Here is a 12,583-nt window from a genome sequence, read left to right as displayed (position 1 = left end):
GTGATGTTGCCATTGATTCTAAACTATAAATTTGGAAACCTGTGATTATCTCCCAAGCGTTTATATATATTTAATACATATGTAAAGGAACCCTCAGTAAACCATGTAATGTTGAGCTTATTTATCTCCCTGATGTACAAAGGGCTGCTCTAGTTATGAGAATCCCTAGGATGTTTGACTTGCCCCACTCCACTCACAGCCCCACACCAGTAATTCTTCTGCTCACTAGAAATCTCTCCTAAATATTTTCAAGAGTTCTTAAAAGTATTCACAGGCATCAAAGGTATAAGAAGTCTGCTTCAGCTAGACATATTGTTATCTATCTAACTGTTAGGAAATAAAGGAAAGTAAACAACAAGGCTGCATTTTAGCCGTAGAATCTCTCCTTGTCTTGCAGCTAAGCCATACTGTAGCACATTGTTATTTGAACAAGGAGGAGAGACAAGAGATCCATATCTCTGTTTCTAAATTAAATTAGCAATATTGGATAATATTTTTAAAGCATATTTTCCTATTGATTCGTTTAGAAAATTCTGATTCAACAGGACAAGGATAGATCCATGGACCATACATGCTTCCAAGATATATTTTACCTGCTGCTCTGTATTCAAATCACTGAATCCATTATCCTCTTTTGTAGACAGAGGATCAGCTGACTTTTAATCTCAAATTTATTTCCCAGGCTAAGAAAGCCAATCAAATATTTCTTTGTTAAATAGCTATAGTCAAATGATTATGTTCTTATACTGTGAAATGGGTTATTTTCTTCTTTATTTTCTCTGTTTATTGATGCCAGGAAATCCCTTTGGCTAGGCATCTTCATTTATTCAATTTACCTTCAGTTTACTATACTCAGAATTACCTGTCTTAAAAATACTAATTTTCTAGAACACTGGGCTTGAAAAATAAGGCTATACTAAATAAATCTATGATTCTGTGAGTTGGAGAATGGAATTAGTTAAATTTGCCAAGAACATTTTTTTTTAATTTATGTACTAGTGGTCAGAAAAAATACTTTCTCTATAAAATGACAAGATCACTACTTTAGTTTTACTGTTCAGACCTTTCCAGTTGTGTCAGGGTAATTTTGGCTAATGAACCTAGTATGGGAAAGGCAATCTTTGACTTCCTACTGAGCTACATTTTGCAAACTTTTTAAAGAAAAAAAAAAAAGGATAAATTATGAATGTTTTTTTCCCCAGCTCATAGTAGAGGGTCAAGCACATAGCAAGTACATGCCTTAAAAAGACTGAATGACTGACTAGCTAAATCAATGCATGAGGTGATTTTTCCAGTCACTACAAGGAGGTTATCTGTTGTGAAAAGGAAACTGCACTCTGAAAAAAGTAAAGCTTCTAGGATAAAGCTCTCAGACATGGAATGACTGTTTTTTAAAGAAAAATAATGGCTCATTTACATGAAATACTTATTTCCTAGAAGAGATTGTGTAATTTGCAACCATGTCACATCTACCTTTTAGAAGCTTGAGTAATTTGTGCCAACTAGGTTTGTTATCGAGTGGTACTTGTGAATCAAAAGTTACTGGTTGCCCAAAATGATAAAAAACATTATCACATAACTGAATGCTATATCAGAATTTAATATTCACAATTGCAATCAATCTATTCTGAAAAGTCTAAGATAATTGTAAATGGGCAGTAATAGTTCTTAAGAAAACACAATCAAAAGTTCATTCATATGTTATTGCTGGAGGTTCAGTAATAAAAGTTTTTTCATATTCTTAAGAAGTCCTTTGATCATAATTAACCTCTGACACTGCCTTCTTGCCCCCTTCAGTACGGTATCAAAGATACTTTGCCATATGGCCCCAATCTACACATCAATTATCATCTTCCAGTGCTCATCCCTCTTCTCAATCTCACCTCTCAGTATATACAAACATATAATATATCCTGGCATGTGAAAACCCTCACAACTCCTGAATATACCTGTTGTTTTTATGCCTTTGTTTAGCATATTCTTCTTTTAAAAGCTGTAACTATCCACCTCTACTTGTTAAAAGACAATTCACCTTCACAAACCATCTCAAACACCACTGGTAGCCTTAATAAATCTGATGTTTTATTGAATCCAATTTTCTTCTTTATTTGACAACATTTTTTAAAATTGAACTGTTATGTAACTACTCATTTTATTCACAATATATGATTTAAATGCCTTTATATTAAATAACTCTTCATACCTCAATGGCATAAAATCTTCATATTTAATCCCCCAGCATTTAATACAGTACTTGTATAAAGTAAGTTTTAACTATAAAACTGTGAATGAGTTTGAGAATCAAATAAAGTTAAATAAGGGACTGATTTTCTAAAAGAAAGAAAATAAGAATATGTCATGAAATATAAAAATGTCAATTAATATTCTATGGTTACTTAATCTCTTCAAATACAGAGCTATTTTAAACTGCAAAAATACCAAGACAGCAATCATGAAAAATGTGTTCCAATCTTTGGTCTACCAATAAGTAGCTATTTTCTCCAGGTCATTTGCCTCAATATTCAAATAAGAGATTACACTTGATGTCTCTGTTGTTCCTTTCATCACTCATATTTATGTGTCTGATTTGGGCTCTCTTTAAGACAAGTGAGAGATTCATTCAGCTTTCCTAGGTATTCCACATTGAATAATATTTCATTTATTATTCCTACATAGTGGATTACCCCAAAACAGACACTTTAAACAATTTTTATTTTACCTGATTTTATGGGTCAAAGATTCAGAAAGTGCTGGATTAGGCAATTCTCACTTGGGTCTCATGAGGTTAAGTCAGATGCTGCTTGGAGCTGTAGTCACTTGAAGGCTCAGCTTGGTTGGCCATCCAATATGCTCCCTCAAATGCCCATCTGTCAGTTGGGAGTTCAGCAGGTCTGTTAACCCAAGTACCTAAGTATGATCTCTCTAGCATGAGAGTCTCAGAGTAGTAGAATTTCTGATATGCCAACTGAATATCTCCAAAGCAAGTAACCCATCTGATAAGGCAAAAGCTGCCTCACCTATTATGGGATAGACTTGGAAGTCTTGCAGCTTCATGTCTGCCATATTCTTTAGGTGACAAGCAAGTCACATGCTTGCCCAGATTCAAGGGAAGGAAATTCGCCTCAAGGTCTTCATGGGGAAGTTTTCTAAAGAGCACATGGGATGGAAATATTATTACAGTCCTTTTTTTGAAAATAAATTTGGTCACAGTTGGTAAATATTGAATTTGAATGTTATTAAACTAAAAATAAAATACTAAACTTAAAATTTGTCAATTTTTCACTTATCAAAATATAGTATGGAAAATTTTAGTGACGACTCCCATCACTAAGGAAAAAAAAATATTTCTAAGACACATAATATATGTCTCTGACAAGTTCCCAAGCACTGACCATACTTTAATAATAAATACCAAATGATGTGAGTCGAATGATTTTTACCTTGAAGAGCAAGAGAAAGGCATATGCCAAAATATTTAAAGTTGTTAATCATAAATCACTTGATATAAGGAGGGGAGTGACAAAGTGCCACACAGTTTATCTCACTTATTAGTTTTGATCCAAGTTACTATATTGAAAAGAGGATGATAACTTATTTTGGGAAGAGACTGAATATTTCTCAGGGAGAAAAATGTCAACATAGTTACTCTTCTTATTATCACAAAACTCATATACTGATTAAAAAGAACAATTATTATATAAATCAACCTCATTTCCTCATTATTTTAGCCAGTATTATATATTTTTCAGTATTATTCCAAAGTACATTGTACTCATTTCTCCATTTTACTCTAATGTAATTTAGTCACTTCTTATTTTAAAGATTTACTTAGTAAAATGTATATACAAATAATTGTACATATTTAATGTATACATTTTGACGATTTGGGACATATTCATATACCCATGATACCATTACTACAACCATGGGACTAAACATATACATTACCTCGAAAACTTTTGTTACATCAAATCATCATGTTTGCTGTGGGGTTAATATCCTAAATATATAAGAATCTCCTATAGCTCAGTAGCAAAAAAGCAAATAACTGATTAAAACATTGTCTTTTCAGAAGAGATTCTAAAACATTTTATTGAAATTATTCACAAAAATTTTGAATGTTGACTAGATTTTCCCTTTTTTCTCTTATTTTTAAACCTCTTTATTCTCTCAGAATTATCAGTGATCTGAAATTATTGGTCATTGACCCAATTACATATATTAATTTATACTTTTTATAGTAAACCCAAACTGAAAACAACACAACTGTCAAAAACTGTCGAAACTCACTGTCGAAACTCATTGAACTGTTTACATTAAATGCATTAATTTTATTGTATCTAAATTGTATTCCAGTAATGTTCAGTTTTAAAATCCTCTCTATATCTTAATGGAAGTACTATCACCATCAAGGTAAGTAGATTTATTACATTAGAATTAAATATATAAAGATTAATAAATAGTAGTAAGAGTGAGGAATGGTGGAGTAGTAAAAATTTGAGAAACTAATTATAGAATAAATGAGATAATCATGTTCTCTTGAATTCATAAATAGGATACAAAATGTTTTTAAAAATATCTAAATACTCTTACATCTACTTACCATAAAGTAACCAACACTGATATTTTTAGTGACCTTATTTTTTATATTTCATACATATATAATTTTGCATAAATATTACTCTATTGTAATGCTATTTTAAAATCATGGGTACATTTGTTTCTTTATATGTAATTTTTTTACTTCCTTTCCTTTTCACCTATCAATAAACTAACATTAAGTGTCTGATGTGTGTTTTTACATAATTTGTTCAGATTTGTACAAACGTACACACATATACAAATTGATTCTGTGGTTGGTTATTAAGTTTAAAAAATTAGATTACATTATAAACATGTTTCTGCATCTTGCTTTTATCATTAATATTATGTTTGGAAAATCTTCTAAGTCAGCTGATATATGTTAAATTCATTCATTTCTTTAGCTACAGACTATCATATGGAATGGAATGACAACATATAATCATTCCCCTATGATGAGCGTTTTATACAGTCAAAGATTTTTTAACTTCTCTAAATTATTCTAAAAATGACATCCTCATATAAATATATTGATACTCATGCATTTGTTACAATGGAATGGATCTTCAAGAATTGGACTGCTTAAGTATATGTATATTTTTATATTAACAATTATTTACAGATTAATTTGAAAAAAACTATAAGAATTAAAATGTCTCTATAAATGAAAATGTCTTTTTCCCTCCATTTACACAAGGAATATGTTGTATAACAATTTTTTTGTCAAACTAATACATGTAACTTAATATGCATTGTTTTGAAAATAAATTTGAACATCTTTTCCTATGTTAGTCATTTCAATTCGTTTGGCTTGAGGTATGTATTCCCATTTTGGCCCATTTTAATATTTGATTGTGTTTCTTAAAAAATTGTACGAGTGCTTCCAGTAGTATAAGTGTTATTAGCACTTTATAACATGCTTTGGAATATATTTACTAATCAATAAGGAAAAATATTAGTTTACTTTTTTTTTTACTTTGAAGTATAGTTAATTTACATTGTGTTAGTTTCTGCTGTACAGCAAAGTGATTCAGTTGTGTTTGTGTATATCTATATAAATTTTTCATATGGTTTACTTTTTTGACATGTTTTCTTAGGAAATTTCATTAACTGTTTGGCATTATTAGTATTATTTCTATATGAAAACATCGGGTATGAAAAAGGTAATATAGGAAAAGCTATTTGATGTATTATATTGATAATGTCACTTAATATTGAAAGTGTATAAAAGTAGGTAAATTCATGTATTCCTGATGGTAGTTTTTAAAGCTGTAACATTTTTTAAAGTAACAAAGTAATAACTATTGAAGTAAAAATTATGTATATCCATTGTTATAACTGCAGTTTTAAGAAACTGACATCAAAAGAATAAACGGTGTGTAATATATGGACAGGAATATTTTATACAGCATCTTTGCAACAAATATCTTGGAAAGAAAAACTGTATATATCCAACCAAGAAGAGACTAGGTTATGGTTTATCCATAAAGTGGAATATATGTGGTTAAAAAATGGGATGACTTATAGCTCTGAGACTTATCCTGGAAAAATACCCTGTTATATTTTACATGTGATAAAACATATTGAAAATTAGCCTATGTGCAATCATGGTGGTTCTTGTAAATTATACAAAGGACACTATGTTATATATTTATGTGCACAGACAGAAAATCATGAACGAAACTATGCACTAAACTGTTAGCTTTTCATAAGTCTTGAAAATAAAGTTGAATGGGTTGGCTGATCTGGTTACTTTTTATAACATACTCCTATACACTGTGGGGCATGTAACAATGGGTATGAAATGCCTTTGCAAATCTAAAAAATAACTTAAAGTTTTTCAAACTTAGGTGAGATGCCTGAATTTAGTTATGATTTATTTGGAATCAATCTGATGACTGGTGCTTTCAGAATACTTAAAAGAACTTTCATAATTATCATTTGTTTTTTGTTTGTTTATGCTGCAAGATTCCCTTCCATCTAAGCATTTTCTGTAGTCAAAGGAATTGAATTTTTGGAATAAGGGACCATTGATTAGACTCTTTCTAACAAGAATGCCTGCATTCTGGATCTGATCTTTGATGTATGTACCACAGAGTTCTATTATAATAGTTAAAAACTTTTCAATTTTGGAATTCAAATGTCATATTTAAAGGTAAATTATTACAATAATATTTTACACAATCAAAAACCTTATGTTGCTCATTTTGTCAGTAATATAAGAAGTGAGGAGAAGAAGAATAGAAAGAAGAGGATTGGAAGGAAGAAAAGGAGAGGAGAAAGGGTAACTAATATGATGTGGCTGGAAAATTGACTCTTGACTGAAGAGGTCACCATTTTGTAGGAATTGTGTAAGTTACACCAACAAATAGATCTCACTAGCATTTTAACAAGAAGACCTGATATAAAAAAAAATAGAGAGTGCTGTTTCATTTTTATTAGTCAAAAAACAGTTGGCAATGGAAGGACTACAGCCACTTACAATGTTTTTGAATCATCTGAACCTCCACAATTTAGCTGATTCAGTAAACACACAAAGTTGTTAACTGACATCCTGTAGAAGAAATAATTCTTTGATTTTTAGCTTTTATATATTTGAATTATTGTCCAACTGTCCAACAGTTATAGGGAAGAATGTCTTCTAAGGTTAGGCTTCTGCAATGAGAAAATTTTGAGAAAAGTTTTGATGAAAGAAAAGTAAACTTAGTAGAAATACTTAGATGGGGAGTACTGAACTATTCCATTTTCCTGCAGCATGAGATTTAAAGCCAGCAGAATAGAGGTGCTAACTCTTCACTGTGAACATTCATCCCTCTCAACCTCCATGCGTACTGAACTTAATATCCTGCCTATGAAAACTGGAGTATAGCATAAGAAACCTGCTAGCCTAGCAAATTTCTGAAAGTGTATAAAGTAAGAGGTAAAATGATGAGTGTTGAGCTGACAGGAAAAAGTTCAAGTTGGCTAGGAAAAATGAGACCAAAGATCTAAGTTTCTGTGACTTTTAAAGATGTGATTACTTAAAAATGGAGAATACAGAAATAGAAAAATCAGTATTAGGGCATTCTTGTTTTTTTGATTCATACTATTTCAAAATAGATTTCCACATATATGAAGCACGTTTTAATCTAAAGTGATTGTTTTATATATATATATATATATATATATATATGGATGCCATACATTTTAGAGTATATTTGAGCATGTTTAACTGTGTATGTATATATATGTATCATTATAATGAACATTTTACTAGTTACTTAAACATATAGCAGACCCCTACCTATTCTTCATTTCCTTCAACTGAGATACTCAAATTTAAAAAAAGCATTACCAATACTATGCTGTCTTAGTCTGCTTAGACTGCCATAACAACAGAGACTGACAGGGTGGCTTAAGAAACAAAAATTTATTTCTCACAGCTCTGGAACCTAGAATCTGGAACCAAGATCAAGGCATCAGCCAATTCTGTGTCTGGTGAGAAATCTCTTCCTAGTTTATAGAGAGCCGCCTTCTTGCTATGTCCTCATATGCTGGAGAGAGAGCAAACTCTCTGCGTCTCTTCTTACAAGGGCATTAATCCCACCCTGAGAGATTCCCTTATAAATCTCATCTAACCCTATTACCTCCCAAAGGTCCCATCTCCAATACCATAACATTGCTCAGGGCTTCAATATATTTGAATGCCTTTTATTTCTTTTTCTTGCCTAATTGCTCTGGCTAAAGCTGACATTCAGAAACGAAGGAGAGAGAAACAAATTCTGGGAGAGATTATCGCCACTAGACCTGCCTAATAAGAAATGCTAAAGATAGTTTTTCAACTCTCTTTAAACAGAAGGGCACTAAATAGCACCACATAAGCTCATGAAAGTATAAAAATCACTGGTTATGGTAAATATATAGACAAATACAGAATCCTCTTATATTGTGAAAATGATGCATAAATTGCTTTTAAATCTGGTATAAAATTTAAAAATACAAAAATATTAACAATAACTACAACAATAATTAGTTAATGGATATGCTGCATAAAAATATGTAAATTGTAACATCAGTAACATAAAGTGTGTGTAGGGGGTTAAATGTGTAGAGGTTTTGTATTCAAGCAAATTTCAATTGTTATTAGCTTAAAACAGACTGTCATAATTATAAGATGATTTATGTAAGCCTTATGGCAATCATAAAGGAAACCTTATGATAGATATACAAAAGATAAAGAAAAAGGAATCAAAGTATAACACTACAAACAAATCACAAAGGAAGAAAAGAAATCAAGAGAAGAAGAAAGCATCAAAAGAACTACCAAACAGACAGAAAACAATTAACATAATGCCAGTAGTAATTTGTTACCTATCAATACTTAATTTAAATGTAAATAAATTAAATTCCCCAATCCAGAAACATAAAGTAGCTGAACAGATTAAAAAAAAATAAGATCTAAACATATGCTATCTACAAGAGACTCGCTTTAGCTTTAAGTATACATATAGGTAAAAAGTGAAGGTATGGAAAAATATATTACATGCAAATGGTAACCAAAAGAGAGCAGAGGTGATTGTGTTTATATTAGAGAAAACACAGTTTAAGTCAAAAATGTTTACCAGAGCCAAAGAGATCATAATATAATTACAAAAGTGTTGATTTATTCAGGAAGACATAACAATTATAAATATATATTCACCCAACATCAGAACACCTAGATACATAAAGAAAGTATTAACAGAATTGAAGGGAGGAAAAGACAGCAATATAATAATAGTAAGAAACTTTGGCATTCCACTCTCAACAATGGATAGATCATTCAGACAGAAAATCAATAAGGAACACCAGACCTGAGCAACATTTAGACCAAATGGACCTAAGAAATACATACAGACCATTCCTCCCAACAGCAGCAGAATACACATAATTTTCAAACACAAAACATTCTCCCAGATGGATAACATATTAGGGCACAGTACAAATCTTAACAAATTCAAGAAGACTGAAATCATATAAAGTATATTTTCTAAGCAAAATTATATGAAATTGGGATTGAATAACAGAAAAAAATTGGAAAATTCACAAATGTGTGGAATTAATACACTCTGAACAACCAATGGGTCAGAAAAATTCAAAAGGTAAACAAAAAATATATTGAGACAAATGAAAATGAAAGCACAACACACCAAAAGTTATGAGAAGCAGCAAAAGCAGTATTGAGAAGAAATTTTATAGCAATAAATGCCTGCATTAAGAAAGAAGAAAGATCTCAAATAAGTAACCTAACTCTACACCTCAAGGAACTAGGCGAAAAGAACAAACTAAGCCCAAAGTTAGCAGAAGGAAGAAAATAATAAACATTAGAACAGAAATAAGTGAAAGAGAGACTAGAAAAACAATATAAAAGATCAATGAAACTGTGAGTTGGCATTTGAGAGGATCAACAAAATTGACAAACCTTTGGCTAGAAAAATGTAGAGAAAATGAGAGAGGACTCAAAATTGCCAATGAAAGAGGAGACATTGCAGTTGGTGTCACAGAAACAAAAAGAATCATGAGAGACAGCTATAAATAATTATACACCAACAAATTGGATAACCTAGAAGAAATAAATTCCTAGAAACATACAAACTATGGAGACTGAATCATGAAATAGAAATAGAAAATGTAAATGGAGCCATAAGGAGATTGATCAGTAATCAAAAACCACCCAAGATTAAAAAGCCCAGTTCAGATAGCATTGTTGGTGAATTCTACCAAGTATTTAAAGAATTAGTGCCAATCCTTCTCAAACTCTTCCAAAAAAATTGAAGAGGGAACAATTCCAAATTCATTTTATAATTGCAAGAAAAGAAAATTGCAGGCCAATATCCCTGCTGAACATACATGCAAACATTCTCAACAAAATTCTAGCAAACTGAATTCAACATTAACAGGATCAGATACCATAATCAAGTGGTATTTAGCCCTGGGATACAAGTATAGTTCAATGTACACAAATCAATAAATATAATACAGTACTTTTACAGAATGGAAGACAAAAATCATGTGATCATCTCAACAGATGCAGAAAAAGTATTTGATAAAATTCACCACACTCTTATAATATAAACGTTCAACAAAACAGGTGTAAAATCATGTACTTCAACATAGTAAAGGCCATATACAAGAAGTCCACTGCTAACATCATACTCAGTGCTGTAAACTTGAAAGTTTTTCCTCTAAGATCAGGAACAAGACAAGGATGTCTACTCTTACCACTGCTATTCAAATCATTTTATTATAACCTATATGGAGTTTGGAGGTTGACAATGTTCATCTTGATATTTATTGTAATACAGTCTGATGACAACTGAAGCTGGAATTGTCTGAACACTCTTCACTCACATGTCTGTAGTCTAGCCAGGGATGGGTGAAGAGCTGGGGGTATGAGGTATTTTTTTCCTCCATGTGTCTTTTTTAAGTGGCTACCATAGCCTTCCCAGCAGGCAGTCTCAAAATAAGTTTCTTACATTGCAGCTGCTTTTCTCCAGGGCAAGTTCCAAGAGAGACAGGTGGAAGCTACCATTCCTCTTAAAAGCTAAGCTTGGAACTGCAGTAACTCCAGTTCTTTGAAAATTTATGGTGAAAGCCATCACAAACCAGCTCAGGTTCAAGGGGTTGGAAGAACGTACTTCATTCTCAACTGAGAGATGGAAAGCAGATATTGAGAAGGCAGGCATCAGTGGTGACCATCTTGGAGAATTTTTATTTCTCTGATTTCTAGTCAGGTTGAGGGTCTGGGTCTCTTCATATATTTAATGGCACTTTGGTTTCCTGTTTTGTATACTACCTCTTCAAATCATATGCTTAATTTATTTATTTTTTTCTGTTGAATATACTGCCATTCTCTTGCTGATTTTTGTTAAATAGGAATTTAAAATTCAGTATTAGATGGATATTTGCAATTTCTAGTCAGATCAAAATTATATTTGATCTTTTGGTTTAAAAATGCTAATGTTATCTTCTAAGCTTAAAATGCATCAATGCAGTCAACAAGTTCAATATTTTCCTGAAGTCTCGAGTAATTTTATTTGGTGGACTTTGTATCTCTGCAAATGTTTAACACACTCTGCTCGAGGCAGATAATTTAGGCCTTGGTGTTGGCACAACTTCCCTTGTAGGCCTCTTCTGTTCTAACTCATTCTTTTGGCTTATATCTAACCCTATTTGGAGCACATCACTGACCCACTATTCCTCAGGCCATTCTTTGGATTGTGGAAGATGTGAAAGTACATAATTGTCTCTTTGGGGGTTCCAGATAGGGACTATACTCATTCTAAATCTTTCTGTAAGAGAAATTCTTATATTCAGAATCTGGATTCCAGATGCCTGACATCATGTTTTATACTTTCTTGGCAACCTCTGGTATACTTTTACTTATGAATTAATACTCAATATGTCTCAATGGATGTCCCTTTTATCACCTACAGTAAAAAAAACTTGCCTGAGATAAAAGAATTATCTTTCATTTCTTCTGCCCCAGCTTCTTCTTGCCCTCTTTGTATTCAAATAACCTCCACTAAACAGAGTTCAGATACATATATCTGTGTTCAGTTCTGAGTCAGTATCAATTGATTCTTTTTCTCCTTATTTTAAGTCATCTTTCCCTGCTGTTTTGCAAGCCTGGTGATGTTTTAAATTAGATTCCAGATGTTGTAGATTAACAATAGGAAAACACTCTAGCTGTTGTTTTATTTCAGAAAATTTCTAGTTGAATAAAGTTGCACATGTGATCTGATAATTCTGAGAATATGATGTTATGATTCAGGATATTGTCACCTTTGTTCTGCTTTTACAAACAATTTAGTAAGTTCAATAAGCAGGACTTGTTTGCTTTCCCTAGAAGTAGAGCAATTAAGATGCTTCCTCTTCCCGAGAGTATGAATATGCTGCATTACAAAGCTAGTCCACTTCAGAGGTAGAAAGAAATAGTGACACAGGTTATACCTGTTATAAAATGAAATGCTCTACTGGACAA

Source organism: Monodon monoceros, unplaced genomic scaffold (assembly GCF_005190385.1).
Source record: "Monodon monoceros isolate NGI ecotype Baffin Bay Population unplaced genomic scaffold, NGI_Narwhal_1 Super_Scaffold_15, whole genome shotgun sequence".
NCBI lineage: Eukaryota > Metazoa > Chordata > Mammalia > Artiodactyla > Monodontidae > Monodon > Monodon monoceros.
The sequence above is the reverse complement of the archived record's forward strand: the minus strand, read 5'-3'. Positions refer to the sequence as shown.